We start from the raw sequence: 19407 nt of genomic DNA on the forward strand, positions 1-19407 counted from the left end.
ACAACCACACAACATAGAGAGTCAGCTAATATAGTATAAACACCTGTTTGTTGTTATTAGGCAGCAAAGTTCTGAAACGTTGGCCTCTTGTGGCAGTTTAGCAGTATAGCAAGAGAAATATCAACCTCCCCATGTTAATTTTACAGCATCTCAAACCAATCTACAAACGTGTAATGATTTTAGACACACAAACACCTGTGAAATATTTGTAGGAAAGTATCATTCCAATTTTACAGATGGAGAAACTGAGGAGAATGGAGTTGCCCAATATCATATAGGAATTGTGTGGTGGAGCCAGGTTTAAAATCCAGTTCTCCAGGCTCCTAGTTTTCTGCCATAACCCATAGCTTCCTACTGTAGTTACTCCAACAGACCAGAGAGCAGAAATCAATAGTTCTCATGGGGTATGAAAAGATGCAGCCACCAGCCTGTTCACTCATTTCACTGATCTGAGCAAATACCAACTTTGTGCCTATTTCTGTCTGATGTCTGGTTATCATGTACATAAATAAATAGAGTAGAACAGACAGGGAATAAGAAGTGTGCCGTAGCTACCCAAAACAAATAATTTAGACTCTTAACATTGATTATTTTTGGGACAGGCCCACACCATGAGTTCAGCTGCCAGTGATGTGGGAATAGCCTTCTCTGTTTTTCTCTCTTTTAAAGAGCTGATGAAGGACATGCTAAACTCAGCACATTCTTTTCAGAGATTATGCTGCATGGTCTCATTATCCAAGAGAATATTATGTCACCTTACTCCGAGTCATCCATGAGTCACAGTTTTGCCTGTGTAAGGACTTCAGGACTTGGTCTCAAACTTCTAATTAAGACACAGAGGCAACAATGAAGGAGCTTAACAGGGTTTGGAAGTCCGGTTTGGACAAGCATCTTCAGATGCTCCAAAACTGAGGGCATTTCTACACTGCAATCAGAGATGTGACTGCAGCACATGTAGACATACCCGAACTAGCTTTGATCTTGCTAGCTTGACTAACACGAGCAGTGAAGCCTCAGCAGCATGGCTGGCAGCACAGGCGAGCTGCTCTAGTATGTATCCAGGGTCCTAGGTAGGGTGACCAGACAGCGAGTGTGAAAAATCGGGACAGGGGGTGGCAGGTAATAGGAGCCTGTATAAGAAAAAGACCCAAAAATCGGGACTGTCCTTATAAAATCAGGACATCTGGTCACCCTAGTCCTAGGTGGGCTTGTACAGCCTGTGCACCCACCCGTGCTGCCATGGCTTCTCTGCTATTGTTACTTGAGCTAGCTGGATCAAAGCTAGCTTGGATACACATGCTGCAGTCATACCTCTGATTTCATTGTAGATCTACTCAGAGACATTTAAGCACTAGCCCATGCTGGGAGGAGTATGGAGGTGCACCTCCCCAGAAAGAACTCAGAGTATACAAAGGGAGCATGCACATTGCCCCATCCTTTTGCATAGAGCAGCCTTCTCCTCCAGTGCACTAGACAAGCTCTGCAGGCTAACGCATGTGGTGGCCATGGCCACACATACTTCCTATTCTTCCCCATGCCCTTTAGGGACTTTTACTCCCCATCCACACACAAAGGGACAGTTTCTACACTCCTCCAAGCTCTGGCACCCAGAACCAGTTTGGCCACCTAAATGAGAAATGCTCTGCCAACATCATGCCTGGTATAAGAAAGATAAATTAAAAGGTTACTACTCCCAGGAGATATGCTCATGGCCACTTAGAACGTTGCTGACAGTAGAACTTCCAGTTTCAATTAATTAACATTTGAACACATGTTGCTGAGCTGGAGCTTGGGTGAAACCTTGCTGAAACTGGTGGACACACCTGCCACCCTTCATTGATATAGATGGAAGAATCAAGTAAGCTCCTTTAAGAGTAAAATAGCTGAAAAAATGAGATCCACCACCCGAAAAACAGGCCACATACAAAAAGAACAGGAGTACTTGTGGCACCTTAGAGACTAACAAATTTATTAGAGCATAAGCTTTCGTGGACTACAGCCCACTTCTTCGGATGCATACATAGACAGGTCAGGAGATGAGTTATGTGGGCAGAGGGGTTTTGCTGAGGACTGAATGCAAATGCAAAGGGCTGGGTATTGATTTGTTGGAGCTGCTCATGTGTGTGTGCACAGCCAGAAGCACCACAATCAAGGCATCCAAAATCCAAGGACAGCCAGAAATGCATGACCCCGAGAGAAAAGCTAAGAGAGAGCTTTTGGGGTAGAGTGCAGGCTAGGAAAAGAGGCTTGCACTATTGAGCAAGGAAACTGTCTCCTGTTTGATTCCTACTCTATTCAGGGAAACAAAAAGAATGTGTACCTTCTCTTTAATAAACAGGACGGCATCAAAGAAATACCCAACTATCATCAATTTCTCCCCTTAATGGAAACAACCCCCAAACCCCCACAAATTATTTAAATTCACTAGCTGCTAAGGCCAAAAGGAGTAACAACATCTGAAAGAGTTGACAGAGAGCAGATCCATAGCCCAACCCCAATGCCAGAGGGCTGCAGCAGCTCTTATCCAACAATGGAATGCTGCTCTGTGAATTCTTTATTGTTATGACTGTCTTTTAACACTGTGAATTGTGCCCTAAACATTCTGGTAGGGGAAGGCAGATATTTTAAAAAGAAAAGTACTGGACCTAATTTATCCCAAGTGTAAGTATGCTGAGTTCAATGGAGTAACACTAGGGATAAATTTGACCTAATAATACAATTCAAGGAGTTTTACGACTACAAGTAGAAAGGTGAGAAATTCATTTGCTTTTTTAAGTTATGTCTTATTATTATTTATTTTTATATTTATTTTTCCAGAGTCATTCATTATTATAATTGTTGTTGTTTTTACCCAGGAGATTCGCTCTCCTCTAAATGCTGTCTCATACGTTTTTGAAACATAAAGGTCACCGTCTTCTCCTTAAGTGAATGAAAACGTTTCCTTCTAATCAGAATTTAAAAGATCACTCATCAGCAACTTTTGAATAAGAAACAGGAGCCAGCTAATGCATATCCTGTAATACCTTCACCTTCTCGTGTATCTGTTCAGTGCTGTTGTTCACATGGTTATTTAGCAGATCAAATTCTGAAATGTTGGCCTGGAATTTATTCAAGCTACATAAGCAGTTTTGTGCAGACCAAGGGAAAAACACCTCCTGACACCATGGTGAAGAGCAGACATCTGCAGTTTATTTTCCATGATTGGATTTTAATAGAATTTACATGAGGTCTTACTTATGTTCATGTTACAACATTAGGGAGTTTGGGCTGATTGTGCAAACTGAAAGGCAGAGCTGTCTGTCTTGATAGATGTGTGAGAAAGCCAGCCCTGTGTCTGCAGAGGAGAAGCTAGTACAACCACTTCGTGAGTAAAGAGGCAACAGTGAATCACTCCCCCAGCAAAAGAACAGCCTCTGATTTGTCGGTTCTTCTTGAACAACCCCTTTGAATCAGGTATGGTACAGCACATTCATGTTCTGTTCTTAGCCATTTTTAAATAAATTGCCAATAAAAAGGATTGTTTGCAGTGGTGGTGTAGCTGAGCTGGTCCCGGGATATTAGTGAGACAAGGTGGGTGAAGCAATATCATTTATTGGACCAATGTCTCTTGCTCAGAGAGAGACAAGGTTTCAAGCTACACAGAGCTCTTCAGGTCTGGGAAAGGAACTCAGGGTGACAGTTAAATACAAGGTGGAACAGATTGATTAACAGAAGCAGTTAGCATATATTCTAAGGGCCCACCCAAGATGAAGTGGCCTGTAAACACCCAGTCGTGTTTCAAAAATGTATGAGATATCTCCACTGCTACGATGCTCAACACCCCCCACAATGCACCTTTCAAAATCCATTTGTCCTACGCGTGCCTATCACAACATGCAGTGTTCCTCGTCTAGTGCACTAAATGCCCCCATAACAACTATGTGGGTGAAACCAGACAATCACTATGCTCTCAAATGAACTCACACAGAAAAAGGCCATATCATCCATTGGCAAACACTTCACAAAACAATCACTCCATATCTGACACCTCAATTCTCATCCTCAAAGGAAACCCGCACACCTTCAAAAGACGAGCCTGGGAGCTTAAATTTGCAACTTTGCTAGATACTAAAAATCACGGACTGAATAGAGACACTGGATTTATGGCTAATTACCATACTCACCGCCACTTTTTTGTCCTGTGACTGCATCTGTGACTCAGGCAGTGATGGGTACACAACGCACACACATCCTTCTTCAAACTAGCAATCTGATTAAAGAACTAGTTACTATGGTGAGTACCTCTTGTTTTGTCAAATGGGAAATTTCAGAAGGTGAACTAGTAATACTTGTGGTGCATGAATTGTTTCCACAGACCGTTAAGTGTATAGAAATTATTTCCCTCTCAACTATGTGCTGCCTTCTGCTTGAAGTGCTGCCTTCATGATATGCTAAAGTAGCTGCCTGGAAAGAGTCAGTGCCTTTTGTATTACTGCAGATATGGATTGGGAAGAAAGACACAGAAGGCAGTTGCTTCCACTCCCTGAAAATACATCAAGCAATACACGACAATGGATTTCAAAGATACATTAAGTTAATTCAGACATCTACTATCAATAATAGATTTTATGGGTTGCATGAACTGGACCTTACAGAGTCCATTCAGAAGGGTCAGCAACACATTACCCCCTGCTCTTTTATCCTGAAACTTGAAGGAAACTATCATGTCCAGTTTCTCCTGGGGAACTGCTCTACTGTTATATCTTACCACAACCTGCTGAGGTTCCCTGTGTCCCCATCCATAAAAGAAACCCCACCCTACTGGTAGCTTGTTGGGGCTGGTGGCCTGTTCCCTCCGCACTGAGTTCCCTCATGAATTCTGGAATTTTCAGAGGGTTCTGGGTGGCTATTGTATAGCTCTTGGAGCCTTCCAGACAAAGACTATTTATTCCCTCAAATCCACAACATGGGGCAGAACGTATCTTCCCCACACTCACTGAAGACACACAGATGGGGAAACATGCCTGCTCCTGTTGCAAAGGCTGCCTCAGCAAATGACAATCATAGATCTCATAACTTTAGAGGGGTGGTTAAAGAATCCCAGCAAGATCTCCGCGAAGCTGCACATTTCTTGGGATAGAGTGGGGTGAACAGTGAAAAAATCTATTCTAAAGCCTATTTGATAAATCCAACTCACCACTTAGTACAGCCACATTTACATCCTTGTTTGTCAGCTATGCTGTGAAAATGTAGGCAACCAGTTTTTGTTCACTCAGATGTTTAGGAAAGAGCTTTATTCAGATGAATACTGGTATTCAAATGCATATTAGCATATTCTTGGTGGAAGTCGTATCCCTATCATATACATAAGTTCTTATGTTCTTATGTTTATTCATATGAATACAGGTAATCAAATGCATATAAGCATATTCTTGGTGGAAGTAGTGTCCCTATCATATCACTTGTTCTGCACTTAAATGATGGAGTCTCTTGCTTTAAGTCATTCCAAAAATTTCTAACCACACCTCAACCATTCTGAAGCATTTACAATGTGCTAATACATTCATATTCTGGTAAAATAGCAATTAGGAAATTCATCGTTGCTATTTAAAGTATACTCCATTATTATTTTACTAGTATATTTGAGACCAGGCCCCATTGTGCTAGCCACTGTACAAATACATAGTAAGAAATAATCCATGTCCCATTATTTAGCTTACTCTCTAAATAGACAAAATGGACAACTGGTGGGAGAAAGGAAGTATTATTATCCACATTTTACAGATGGGGACCAGAGGTACGAAGAGATTGACTTGTCCAAGATCCCACAGGAAGTCAGTGGAGAAGCTGGAAATGGAAACCAAATAGTCTGAATCCTAGCCAGTGCCTTACTCACAAAACCATCCTGACATTGCTTGCTAGCTGTTAGTGTTGTACAGCACTTACATATTGATCTTGATAGGCCCCTTACTAAAAACCGAAGATGGATGGAAAGAAGGAGTCAAGAATTTCTTAGATGCCAGATTCAACAAAACTGAAGAGACATCCACTTTCTCTTGGGTATTCTTTGATAACATTTCTGCTAACTTCATCATAAGAATATCACTGTCCTGCTCCAACTTCCTGTCTCTGTTTTATAAGGATTATTATTTCAGTTGTTAGTACTATCACAAAAAAACCGTCTGCCGCTGAATTTGAGATTAAACCAAGGCTAAGCTTTCAGTCAGTGTGGATGTGTGTATTATTAAAGGATCAATTTTATCACAAAGATAATTCTGCTTTTTAATGCCACTGACGATTAGAAACAAACTAGTCAAAGCGAAGAACTTATTGTAAATTATATCCGCACTAGGGAAAGGCCTGAATATCTTTACTAGAATAGCATATCTTATGATCATTTTTTTACAAAATCATATTTTAATACTGCTAAAATGTCATCTACATTTTATATAGCTCAATTTCATGCGATATTTGCTTTTACAAATTCAAGATCTGGCAGAGTGTATATGCCCCCACATTTCTTCAATAGAATTGGAGATTTTTATTAACAGCAAGTTCAACAAGAGCCATGTACTGAATTGGGGTGGGGGAAGGAAAAAGAAATTAACAAATCAGATCCAGGGGTGGGAGGAGAAAGGGAAGGTTGACACCTGCTGTGTGTGGAGTGATAACTGTGGGGGCAGCTTGAGGAAGCCACAAATGGTTAATGGGGAAAGTTAGGTATCTGAATAGTATCTACTCAGGTCCACTAAGCTTTCTTGAAGAGGTAGTGTGGGCCAGCAGATGGGGCACTAGCCTAGAACTGAAGAAACTTGGATTCGATTCCACTGACTTTCTGTGTGACCTTAGATAAGTCACTGCTTTCTCCTCCCACCCTTTGTCTTTCTTGTCTCTCCAGACTGCTGGAGTGTTTCCTTTTATGTTTGTACAGTGCCTAGCACCATAAGGCCCTGATCTTAGCTGGGGTCTCCAGTCTCCACCGTACTATAAATAAATACATGACCTATATATAAGAATAAAAGGACAAACTCTTACATGCTATGCATGAATTATAAAATGGCTTAGGAAGACTTGTAAGACTGTTAGACTTAGACTACAATCTTAATGCCAGTCAGAAATGAAGTTAGCCTAAAAGAAGGCTAGCAGATTGGAAGGAGTGTGTTTATTGATTAACAGAGTGTTTTAGTAGTTGGTATAGCAGCTATGGTTTTAGGTTTGTAACAAATGCTACACTATCGTTATGGCAAATTGATCTGCCTTGGAACATTGATGTGTAACTCTAGTATTCTACAGCAGGGTAGTCTGTGAATTGCTGTGTGGAAGACAACCGATTTACTCAGCTCTCTGGGGTCCTTCAAAATGAATTGGTTAATGTGCAAATACTATCTATAATGGTTTAAATGTGAACAGACTTGTAAAGATAACACAGCCCTGAGGTAGAAAAAAAAAAGAATAATTACAAACCCCATTAAACTAGTAACTAAATGAAATAATCAGAACAGACATGAAAAACCTACTATTATTAAACCAGACTAATGTTTCTGAAATAACATGAATTCAGTCAAAAGTCAGAGTCCAGATAACAACCCCTATGGGCCAATGTCTGTGATCTTTCTTCTCAGGATGCCTGACCTCTAAACTCTTTTCTTTGCTATGTAAATATGTAACATCACTACAGTATAGGAGGACTCCCAAAGGCAGCTGATCACAAGCTGGCTTATTTGCACTATTTGGACTGCCAATGTCACATCCCATTGGCACGTAGTAGTATTTTTGTTTACATTATCTGTTACTGTATATGTACTTGGGGTGCTATATTGGCATAAAACCATTTCAAGCCTCTGCATCCAATCAATTTCTTGTGGATGGGCGATGCAAAAATTGTGCCTCCTAGATTACGGGCACTAGAAATGTAAAAGAGAATCTCCTATTTCTTTCAAAATAAAGACTCTCCCTCCCACCATCCCAGAAGTTTAGATTTACTTGTGAGACCTGACCATCTTTCCCTGTAGAGACGGAGGGGCCTCTGTAAATACAGTGCCCACTTGCAACTGTGGTAACGCCAGGGAAAACTTCCCCAAAGGCTTCTGATTGGAGCTCAGAGTTTGACTCCAATTCCCATAGTAACAGGAGCCCACCATTTCAAGAAGTAGCCTGGTCAAAAGCCAAAGAGTTTTCCTATCGTAGGAAGGGAAGTAAAATGCTTAGGGGAAGCAACTCTGAATTTTGAGTGAGTCACACAAGGAGCACTCAGGGCAATGGAGGGCTCAACCAGAGCTTGTCCTCTGAGAGACATAGTCCTTGTTTGCACTGCAAACTTATGTTGGTATAATTATGTCACTCAGGTGTATGGATTTTATAGAGGCATTTATACCGACTGTACCCCCAGTGTAGACAGCGCTATGTCGACAGAAGGGCTTCTACCACCAACACAGCTACCACGTCTTGGGGAGGTGAATGCCTATGCCAACCGCAGAAGCTCTCCCGTGGGCATAGGTAGTGTCTTCACAAAGCGGTACAGCAGTGCAGCTGTGCCACTGCAGCACTTTAAGTGTCCAAAAGCTGTTCCTGTGCTGACACAGGGGATCTGAGACCTGTGTACAGCCCATTAGCACTTCTCAGAAAATGTGAGTCATGAGACCAGAGGCCAAGAGAGGAGAGATTTAACGGTATGGAAGAACTGCCTGATCCTGTCCTCATATTTTTCAGTCTGGTTCCAGACTTACCCTGCTGGAGAGCTCACACAGACTCATGTTTCTTGCTTACATTTTGCAAGGGTTTAAAAAAAATTGCAAGCAGCTGAGTTCCACCTTTGCAGCAGGAAGCTGAGAGGGACCTAAACACATAGACATGTGTAAAAAGAATCAGTTACAGAAGAAGAATGTTTGAAAATGATCTTGCTAATCTTCCCCCAAATCCCAAATAGACTGGATGGGTGGGAAGGGGCAGCAAAATTCGTTTCACAGACTCATCAAGAAATGCTAAGGCCAGCTCACTCACCCCATTCTTAGTTCTGTAAGTGTCAGAGAAATGAACATCATTTTTCATTTGAGGAAGTTCATCTCCATTCTCTGCTTACTCTGAAACTAATATTTTATTCTCTAAACGCTACATTTTTATTCATAGTTAAATAGCTCTTCAGACTTCAATTTTTTTCCCTTTTCAACTCATTTACTGTAACTGAACTGGGAAGCATTTAGAGAACCCAATGCATTGCCATGAGCCATGCAGTGACTGATTGCTCACATCTCTAAAGGCTGCTGCTTTATTAAATTGCTGATTTTGTCAGCAATAATAAAAATCAAATCTAGTCCTTTATCAGTGAAAATTAACTAAAATACCAGTTCAAATAGTAATCATATGAATTACCTAGATTTGCATTTTTCCCCCACTGTAACACAAATAAAATTAGTAATACTCCCCACAGGCTAGAACAAATCTCTCATGTGATGGGGCTTTCTCATTTCTCTGGGGCCTATTCTGTACCTTACCAGACTTCATTTGAAGGAAACTCTCTGATATTCAAGACAAGTTTCCCATTGCTTAATTTCATTTCATTACAAGTACTTCTAGTTATAACCCTTTTATCACCCTAAATAATCGCTTTCTCTCAAAGTCGAAAGTGAATTACGTTGGACTGGTTCAAAGACCAGACAAAAATAAATACATAACAGGGACGTAGTTCTTTGGCACTGGGACATAAATGTATTTAAACAAATTGTCTGAGCCCTAACAATCTGTTGCAAACTCATGCAACCCCATTATCAGGCAATGACATACCCAACACCTCCTTGAAATCATTTTAAGCTCTGCTTTCCCACCTTCTTCATACATTTCAAATATCTGTGGCATGTTATCATGCACCCCTTTATTACTTTACTTATGAAATTGCAGAACTACTAACTGTGGCATGTAACCTATCACTTAAATCAGCATCAGTACCTGATGACTGGTGGACACCTAATGTGATATTGATTTTCCAAAAAAAGCTCCAGAGGCAATCCTGACAATTACAGGCTGGTAAGCCTAACTTCAGTACCTGGCAAACTGGTTGATACTATAGAAAAGAACAGAATTATTATATACATAGATGAACACAATACATTAGGGAAGAGTCAACATGGCTTTTGTAAAGGGAAATCATGCCTCACCAATCTATTAAAATTCTCTGAGGGTATCAACAAGCATGTGGATAAGGGTGATCCAGTGGATATAATATACCTAGACTTTCTAAAGCCTTTCACAAGATCCCTTCCCAAAAGCTCTTAAGCAAAGTAAGGAGTCATGGAATAAAGGGAAGGTCCTCTCGTGGATCAGTAACTGGTTAAAAGATAGGAAAAAAGTAGGAATAAATGATGAGTTTTCACAGTGGAGAGAGATAAATCATAGAATCATAGAACTGGAAGGGACCTTGAGAGGTCATCTAGTCCAGTCCCCTGCACTCAAGGCAGGACTAAGTATTATCTAGACCATCCCTGACAGGTGTTTTTCCAACCTGCTCTTAAAAATCCCCAATGATGGAGATTCCACAACCTCCCTAGGCAATTTAAATAGCAATGTCCCTCAAGGATCTGTACTGGGACCAGTGCTGTTTAACATATTCATAAATGATCTGGGAAAAGAGAGGAAAACAGTGAAGAGGCAAAGTCTGCAGACACTATAAAATTACTCAAGATATTTATGTCCACAGTAGACTGCACAGAGTTATATAGTATCTCACAAAACCTCATGACTGGGCAATAAAATGACAGATGAAATTCAACCTTGATAAATGCAAAGTAATGCACATTGGCAAACATAATCCCAACTATACATACAAAATGATGGGGTCTAAATTAGCTGTTACTACTCAAGAGAGAGATTTTGGAGTCATTGTGGATAGTTCTCTGAAAACATCCACTCACTGTGCAGCAGCAGTAAAAAAAAATATAACAGAATGTTAGGAACCCTTAGGCAAGGAACAGATAATGAGACCGTAAATATCACAATGCCACTATATAAGCCCATGACACACCCATACCTTGAATGCTGCATGCAGTTCTGGTCACCCCATTCAAAAAATGTATTAGAATTGGAAAAGGTACAGAGAAGGGCAACAAATATGATTGCAGATATGGAACAGCTTCCATATGAGGAGAGATTAAAAAGACTGGGTCTGTTCATCTTGGAAAAGAGATGACTGAGGGAGGGTATGATAAAGGTCTATAAAATCATGACTGGTGTGGTGAAAGTGAATAGCGAAATGTTATTTACCACTTCATGTAACACATAAGACAGGGGTCATCCAACGAAAATAATAGGCAGAATGATAAAACAAACATAAGGAATACTTCTTCACACAATGCAGAGTCAACCTGTGGAACTCATTGCCAGGGGATGTTGTGAAGGCAACATCCTGGGTTTAAAACAGAGTTAGATAATTTCATGGAGGAGAGGTCCATCAATGGCTATTAGCCAAGAGGGTCAGGGATGCAACACCATGCTCTGGGTGTCTCTAAACTTCTGACTGCCAGGAGCTAGGACTGGATGACAGGGAATGGATCAGTTGATAAATTGTTCTGTTCTGTTCACTTCCTCTGAAGCTAGATGAACAATTAGTCTGACCTAATATGGCAATTCTGATGTTCTTAGCTTATTTATGCCAAAATGGTCATATTTTAATGCCTAAAGAGAGCGTATAAACTCACATATAGGCTCCTTTTTTAATGTGAATAGGGTTATGGCATCCCTTTTAATCCTTCCACACTGATAATCTGTAGTTCAGGTTATTTTACGCACAAATACCAATTTAGGATTTTCAATGTAAAATCTCATTGCATTATTTTCTGTAAAGATCTGTAACATGCACATTCTGGGTTTCTCCATTTCTAATTTCTTGTTAACAGTTTTAATCTTCCCTTTTGAATACTCAGGCTATTGTGTTTCTCTTATAAGGATTCCCTTTAGGTATGTCTCCACTGCAACTGGGAGCATGGCACCCAGTCTACATAGAGATAGACATGTGCTAGCTCTGCTCATTCTAGTGCACTAAAAGGAGCATGAGAGATGTGGCAGCCTGGGCAGTGGCATGAGCTAGCTGCCCAAGTAAAAGCCTGCCTGCTCCCTTGGGTCTTAACTAGCTACTACCTGTGTCACAATGCTTACACTGATATTTTTAGCATGCTACCATATGTCTGCCTACCTGGGCTGGAAGGATTGCTCCCAGCTGCAGTGGAGACATACTCTTTCAGGCCCCAATTAAGCAAAAGCATGTAAGCACAGTTTAACTCCATCCCTATTCAGCAAAGCACTTGAACACTTTAATTGCATCCAAGTCCATGGGAATTGTGGCTTACTATTTACATCATATAATTATTTCATCTCTTCTGCCTCCTGTTGACCTCAGAAAGTCAATAACCTAGGTATGATGGGAAGGTAGGAATATTTTATGTAAAGGGGGAAAAAAGATGCATGTGTTTCAAGAATGAAGCTTCTGACAAATCTTTGTCTGTAAGCCTTTACTTCCAGCTAAATATCTCAGCAAAGATCAGACTAAATTATCCATTCTTTGACTTTGACGAAGCTAAATCTTTTCTTTCTATACAGTAGAAGTTATCTTAATATTGAAAACGAGTTGTCAGACTCATTGGTACCACACACTTTCATTCATTTTTAATTCATTATCTGTAGTAATCAGAACTGGTTGAAAAATTTTCTGGTGGAACATTTTTCATCAGAAAATGGCATTTCATCTAAAGTGAAATTTGGTGCAGGAAGTGTCAATTTCAGTGAAATTTCATTTTGGAAGTAAAGTATTTAGATAATGTCAAAACATCCTATTTTGATAATTTTGCAATGGACCATTTCAGTTTTTCATATCAAAATGACTTGTTTTAAATTTATTTTAGGGATTGTAAAAAAAAAGTCAAAATCAAACCAAAATATTGCAATTTATATGATTTTTTTCCCAAAAATTTTGCTTCATGGAAAATTTTGAAATTTGGAATGGAAACAAATTTCAAAATTGCAGAATTTCCAATGACTTTTCAAATGAAACCAAAATTCCAGTTCCTGCCCAGCTCTACTAATGACACCATCAGAACAGTTACAGGAAAGCAGTGTGATAATTTAAGATCTCTTTTATAAAAGAAAGATGAGTAATTCATCTCTAGTACCAATCTGATACTATACTTTGATTTGTTTACAATTTAAAGTCACAATGTCTGAATTATGTATGCTGAAATAATAAACCAAACTAAAAAAAGCCACTATGACAGAAGGAAAACTAGGAGTCTGAACACACAGACTGAACATATCTTGGAAATGTATATTTGTCAGGATCCCAAGGGCAGCCATGGCCAAGGGTTAGAGCAGAAGCAAATCTGAGCCCAGGAATAGCTGCGGATTTTGTAGTCAGGTCTAGGCCAGGGTTTATACCAAGGGTCAGAGTCCGAATCAGGTTTCATGGCCTGAGTCAGGTGGCGAAGGCCAAATCAAGCCGAAATCAAAGCAAAAATTCAAGAAGGAGGAGCAGGAATGGTGAGCTACAGAAGATCTGTGCTATTGCCTGAACATTTCCTGGAACATCCCTTGGGTTTATATAGGGCAAGGAGCCAATCAGTAGCCTTGGGACTGCTGTCTGTCAAACCCTTGAAGCAGAACTTCCCATGGTCTGTGTCCCTTTCATGAACTGTGACCAATGATTGGGACTGCCCTTTGACCTGCCCAATTCCGGAGCCTTACAGGATGCTTACACCATCCTTTGATCTCCTCCTGGTTTTGCCCCTGCTCCAAGGAAAGGAGCACAGAACATCAAGTCCCCAGGAGCAGGTTACACTCATCCAAGCAGAAAACCAAGCTATACGGACCAAGGTGGACTGGCTTCAGGTGAAAACCCACATCCTTCAGGAACAGATTACAGAGATGCAAATGCAGATACAGTATCCGAGTCCATGGTACCTTCATCAGAGCATTATGATTGTGCCCGCAGCAAGTTTCATGGTTTCATAAATCAGTGCAGGTTCCTATTTAAGTCGTGCTGCATGTCTACACAACTAACCAGGCTAAGGTAGGCCTGGTCATTAGTCTCCTGACTGGTGAAGCCCTAGACCGGTTATCTCCTCTGTTAGAACAAGATCTTCCTGTATTGGCTAGCAGAGACTCCTTCCTAGGGCTTTTGCCTTCCTAGGGCTTTTGCAATGATTTTTGATTATCCACATAGGACTGCACTGCAGAGATGGCCTTACAGAGATTCCATCAGGCCCTGGGATCAGCAGCATCATATGCAGGCCGCTTCCAATGCCTGGAAGAAGATATGGCTTGGAATGAGCTGGCCCAGATGCCTCAGTTTTGGACAGGCTTGAACAATGAGATAAAAGACAAATTGGCCCACATGGAGCCTCCCCACAAGATTTGACACCTGTATTGATCCTTGTATTCAGACTGATCCTCGACTTAGCGAGAGGAGAGAGGACCCATTTTGTGCCCATGCTCCACCTACAAGCCCCCCAGACTGAGCCCATGAAGATGCATTCAGTATGACTCCAGTTAGATCCTTCTGAATGGTAACATCAGTGGTGAGAGAATTTGTGCTTCTACTCCGGCAGCATGGGCCACATGGTATCAGTTTGCCTGGCCAACCGCCCCAAACCAGGCAGCTTCAGGAAACTCCCTCAGCCAGTCTCAATAAGGGGATCAAGTCTGGGTAACATAGAAAACCGCACTGGGCAAGCACTTCTAGACATCTGTCCCACCTCCTCAACATCAACCCCTCACTTATAGCTCCAACTCTGACTCCTAACTAGACTGTCAATATGTAGGTCCTTACCAGATTTGCAGACAAATCAACCCAGTATCCTTCAAGCTTCAACTTCCCTGATCCCTTGAGGTGCATCCTGTATTTCATGCTTCTCTCCTCAAACTCTTCTCTGACAATCTCTTCCTTAACCAAAAACAACCTTCCCGCTAACCAGCTGAAATTCAGGGACAAGAAAAGTATCTCATTCATGCAGAGCCGGCGTAACCCATTAGGCCACCTAGGTGGTCGCCTACGGCGCTGCGATTTGGGGGGCGGTGACCGTGACAGTATTTCAGCGGCGGGACCTTCCGCCGCTTCTGTGGGGGAGCGGCATTTTGGGGCAGGATCTTCCACGGCGGAAAAGCTGGCGGCACTCCTGCATTCATGAGATCCTAGACTCCCAGATACATAGAATAAAGTTGTGATACCTTATCGATTAGGAAGGATACGGGCCCAAGGAGTGGACCTAGGAACCATTTCACCATGCGCATGCCCCTGAAAAAGTCAACACCTTCCACAGGGCACACTCAGATAAGCCCAGACTTCCAGAATCACCCCTGAGATAAGCTGTCGTGATGTCAGGATGCAGGTCTCAAACCCAGGCCCACTGGGTTTTCATGAAACAGCCTTGGTTGTCATGCCATATCAATGCATTTGGTTACCAGGGAATTCAGACTTGGGTAAGCCAGCTTCCAGCGTTCCATGACCCACTCCCTGATTGGCCACACGGTCTTGACCCTGAATGGCTGGTGACATTAAAATTTCCTGCTTCCCTTCTCGTCTAGTCTGAGTACCAAATCATCGCCTGCTAGCTGCTACTTGAACCAATCTGACGCCGCCAGCCATCTTTCTGAGCATTTCCATAGGATTGGATCTCCTAGCAATTGGACCACTAGCATGAACTCTGACCACTGATTAGGACTGCCCTTTGACCACCGGATTCCCAAGCATTACAATTGGCTTGAATTCAGTGAGCCTACTCACTCACTTAAAGCTGGCACATGCTTAAGTGACCTGCTGAGTAGTGGGCACTATTCCCAATAGAGTTAAAGATAAGCTTTCATTTGGGAGGACTGCAGAATCAGAACAGTTAATGCTATAATAAAAACGGAGATCCTCCTAGGCTGCACTGAACATTTATTGTACATAGTGACACTTTGGGATGCTCATGTAACAAAAACGTGGGGAGCAATAATGATTCATTGCTATTTTCAGTTGCTTTGATTTGAGTCAATGATTAAATTAACCATTTTAACCTCAGCACTACAAAGATTTTTTGCTTCCTTGAAAGGCCTCGGTAAAGCTTAAATGAAGTAATCTGTTTGTGAAACTGTCTGCAGGTGCCTGACACGCTCCCAGATAATATTTTGTGAAAAGTATCCGGAAGTTCAAAAAAGTCAGCAGTCACAGTTTATCAGCCATGTTATTTGTATTAAAGATCATCACTAAATGCATGTCTGGAAATATATACCTGGTCCTATAAACATCAACACTAACTTACCTCCACAATGAAAGGTTTCCTCACCAATGACCTAATCCTGCTCCCATTGATTTAAGTCAATGGCAAAACTCCCATTCAGTAATGCATGATTGGGCCTTAGTTGTCCCGTGCAATGGACTTGCTAGGAAAATACTGTTCCTAGATCACCTATCTAGATCTATAAAACTTTGAGGATATGTCTACATAGCAGAAAAACACTGTATGTCAGCGAGTCTCAGCACCAGAGTCAACTGAGTCAGGCTCACGCCGTGGTGCTAATAATAGCAGTGTAGACATGTGGAATTGGGCGGCGCCTAGACTCGGAAACGCAGTGAAGGGTGAGGATTTCAGATCCCAGGCTCCAGCCTGAGCCTGAACGTCTACACTGCTACTTTTAGCCCCGCAACACAAACCCTGGAAGCCTGAGTTAGTTGACCCAAGCTCTGAGACTCACTGCAGTTGGGGTTGGAGTTTTTTTTGTTTGTTTGTTTTTTGCTGTGTAGATATACACTTGAGAGGTTTATTTTAAGAGTGTTATTAGCTCCCATTAGAACTCCCAGCTTCCATTGCTCTTCATGAGCATGGATTGAACTTGGTAGGCTGCCTGGAGTGTTTTTGCTCAAATACCACACATATATTACTCACTCCGCTGCTCAGTGCTCTTGTGTACTAATATAGAAGAGAACATTGAGATAAAAATCAATTTTCTTCAGAGAATAAAAATGACCCAGTGTTTGTTGCCATCAAATACCTTATACAAAAAATTTGCAACACCCGTGGTGTAGAGCCGTTCATTTTCCCCACATTTTTTTTTATTTTACAAAACTGAAAATCTATTTTTCCCCCAAAGTTTTTCAGCTTTTCATTGAAAAAAAAAAATGTTTCCAATTTTCAAAACTTAAAATTACTTTAGAATTTTTTTCGGTGAAAATTTGAAAGTTATCTGTTGAAAAGGTTTCATCAAAAAAAGTTTAGACAAAAAGTTTGAGTAGCTCTTCACCATATAAAGCAATCTGCATTTATTTTTAAGTTCGTGGGACTACTCACAGGCTTAAAATTAAGCACAGGCTTACATGCTTTAGTGTATATACTTAATTGTAAGCATCAAGCTTTCAAAAGAACCTCTGAGACATCACTGAAAAACCTAGCATGTGAAATTGTACAAGCAAATCCACTCTTCCACTGGGCATGTCATTATGTAGGAACAAGCACATGTGCCCTTTCTGATGTGCAGTTTCAGAGATGTGTAAGAATAGCTGGGTCTAAATATTCTTGGATTTTCCATTGATAGAATCTTATGGTTACTAGTGCAACTATTTTAAAAACCTCAACAAAAGTTACAGAAAACTGTTTATCTAAACACATGATAATTAGTAACCTGAATGATGAAAATTGAGATACAATTCTAATGTATTGGCTAAATATATTTGGGAGGATTCTGAAGGTATAGGTAAGTGACGTTGGAAAGGTTTTTTTCTAATTATGTTCAGAATCATAGCTGGCTCTCATAATTGTTTACCCAGTGTTCATTGCAGCTATTAATGTTGTATGTTTTTTCATTCTGAACCCAATTCTACCCCCTTCCGTCCCCTGCCCTTACACAGAGTACCAGCAATACCTTACTCTCTAAACAGTCCCATTGATTTCTACAGGACTATTAATGGAAAAAGGAATTAGTCAATATGAATAAGACAGTCAGAATTAGGTTCATAGTACATAAACAGTAGATTGACCTGACTTGGAGGATCTATTGCAGTCTCACTTTTACACTTGTAGGTCACCACTTTTTAATACACAAATTTGTTGACACAATAGACCTTGGAGATATTACAGTCTAACAGGCTGCCACAGATACATATCGGGTTTGGGGTGATAATAATACATATTCTGTTCCTATTTTAAAATGCTAAGCACAGTAGCTAGTATTTAAACTTCAGTATCTCAGAAAATTTGACAAAGTATTCATCTTCAAAAAGGATGTCAAAGTACATCACATAACTAATTCCTATTTTAGCCCTTTCCAAATTCCAATTCCAGATGCAAAAGTCAGCATCTTGTATGTGCACACTTATTAAAACTTACAGAATGGTAAAGTGAACCACTCTAGTGGCTCCACTATACGGGGATACTAGAGCCCTGATCCTGAAAGTGTACCTGCTTTAGTGGCCCCCTGTGCCTATGAGGAGCACTACTGACTCCAGTGGTACTCCATGTAGGCTCAGAAATCTGACTGTCCAGAGTGACTTATAGGCTCAGGACCTAGGCTCTGATCCTGCAAATGCTTAGCTTTACTCACATATGTACTTCCATTGATGTATACAATCAATTTATATAAGCTAAGGTTTACAATAGAATTTCTGAACAACCATGGTAAGTCCTATGGGATGTTAATAACTCCAAAGTCTTCCAGTCACATGTTTAAAATTTAATAACAAATCCAGGCTCCCTATGTCAGCTTTACATCTGTCAGTCACTTTTCCCTGCCCTACCTCGGCTGAGATTTGCAACTGACTGCTATCACTTTTTATGAACATCAAAATTGCTTTATTGCTGCAATGCTCGGAGAAGACATCTCTTTTAAAAGTAATCTAGATCAGTCATCCCGTCCACACCTACTACATCATTCAGTAGTCGGTTCTTTATTTTGTGACAGTAACAGGCAATAAAATAATGCAGTGAAATATTCCTGTGTGAGAAGGCTAATTCAGTGTAGGTTAATAAAATCTTGGTGATTCATCATGGCATGTTATTTATGCACAGCAACTTATTAGCTAGATGTGTGAAATCCCATTGTTGTCAGCTGGAATTTATGTCCTGAGCACTGTTTTGCTTTTCTTATCCATTTTTCAACTACAAGAGACATTCACTTTCCCCATGGAAACTGAAGAATATCCAAAGGTCTTAAGAACTGCATGATCTCTGGCAAAAGAAAGGCAAGACAAAAATTATAGCCATTTCCCTTCTTCACCATGCCAGTCTGAGCAGATGACTCCAGTGCACTGTTCTACGTGCATACAGGATTGGGGGGGAGGGGTTTCTACGTCTTTAAGAAGTCAGTTAGTGATGAGTTAGTGGCCTCAGTTCAAGCCATGAGCAATAAACCGCTCAGAAATTGGTTGTTGTTACTGTTTTTTCTTTTCCCTTTTCTTTCATTCACCTTTATGTGTGTTAT

The 19407-nt window shown here is 40.8% G+C and overlaps 2 long non-coding RNA genes across 2 annotated transcripts in view; one reads left to right on the plus strand and one right to left on the minus strand.

The window, feature by feature from the left end:
- LOC128832114 (uncharacterized) overlaps positions 1–19407 on the minus strand; it is a 211923-nt gene that overhangs the window by 170359 nt on the left and 22157 nt on the right. The window lies entirely within an intron of this gene.
- LOC128832115 (uncharacterized) overlaps positions 3197–19407 on the plus strand; it is a 60003-nt gene continuing 43792 nt past the window's right edge. The window contains exon 1 of the long non-coding RNA XR_008443902.1: positions 3197–3453. This is a non-coding gene — a long non-coding RNA (uncharacterized LOC128832115). The remainder of the gene's footprint in view (positions 3454–19407) is intronic.

Source organism: Malaclemys terrapin, chromosome 2 (genome assembly GCF_027887155.1).
Source record: "Malaclemys terrapin pileata isolate rMalTer1 chromosome 2, rMalTer1.hap1, whole genome shotgun sequence".
In the NCBI taxonomy this organism is placed as follows: Eukaryota; Metazoa; Chordata; order Testudines; family Emydidae; genus Malaclemys; species Malaclemys terrapin.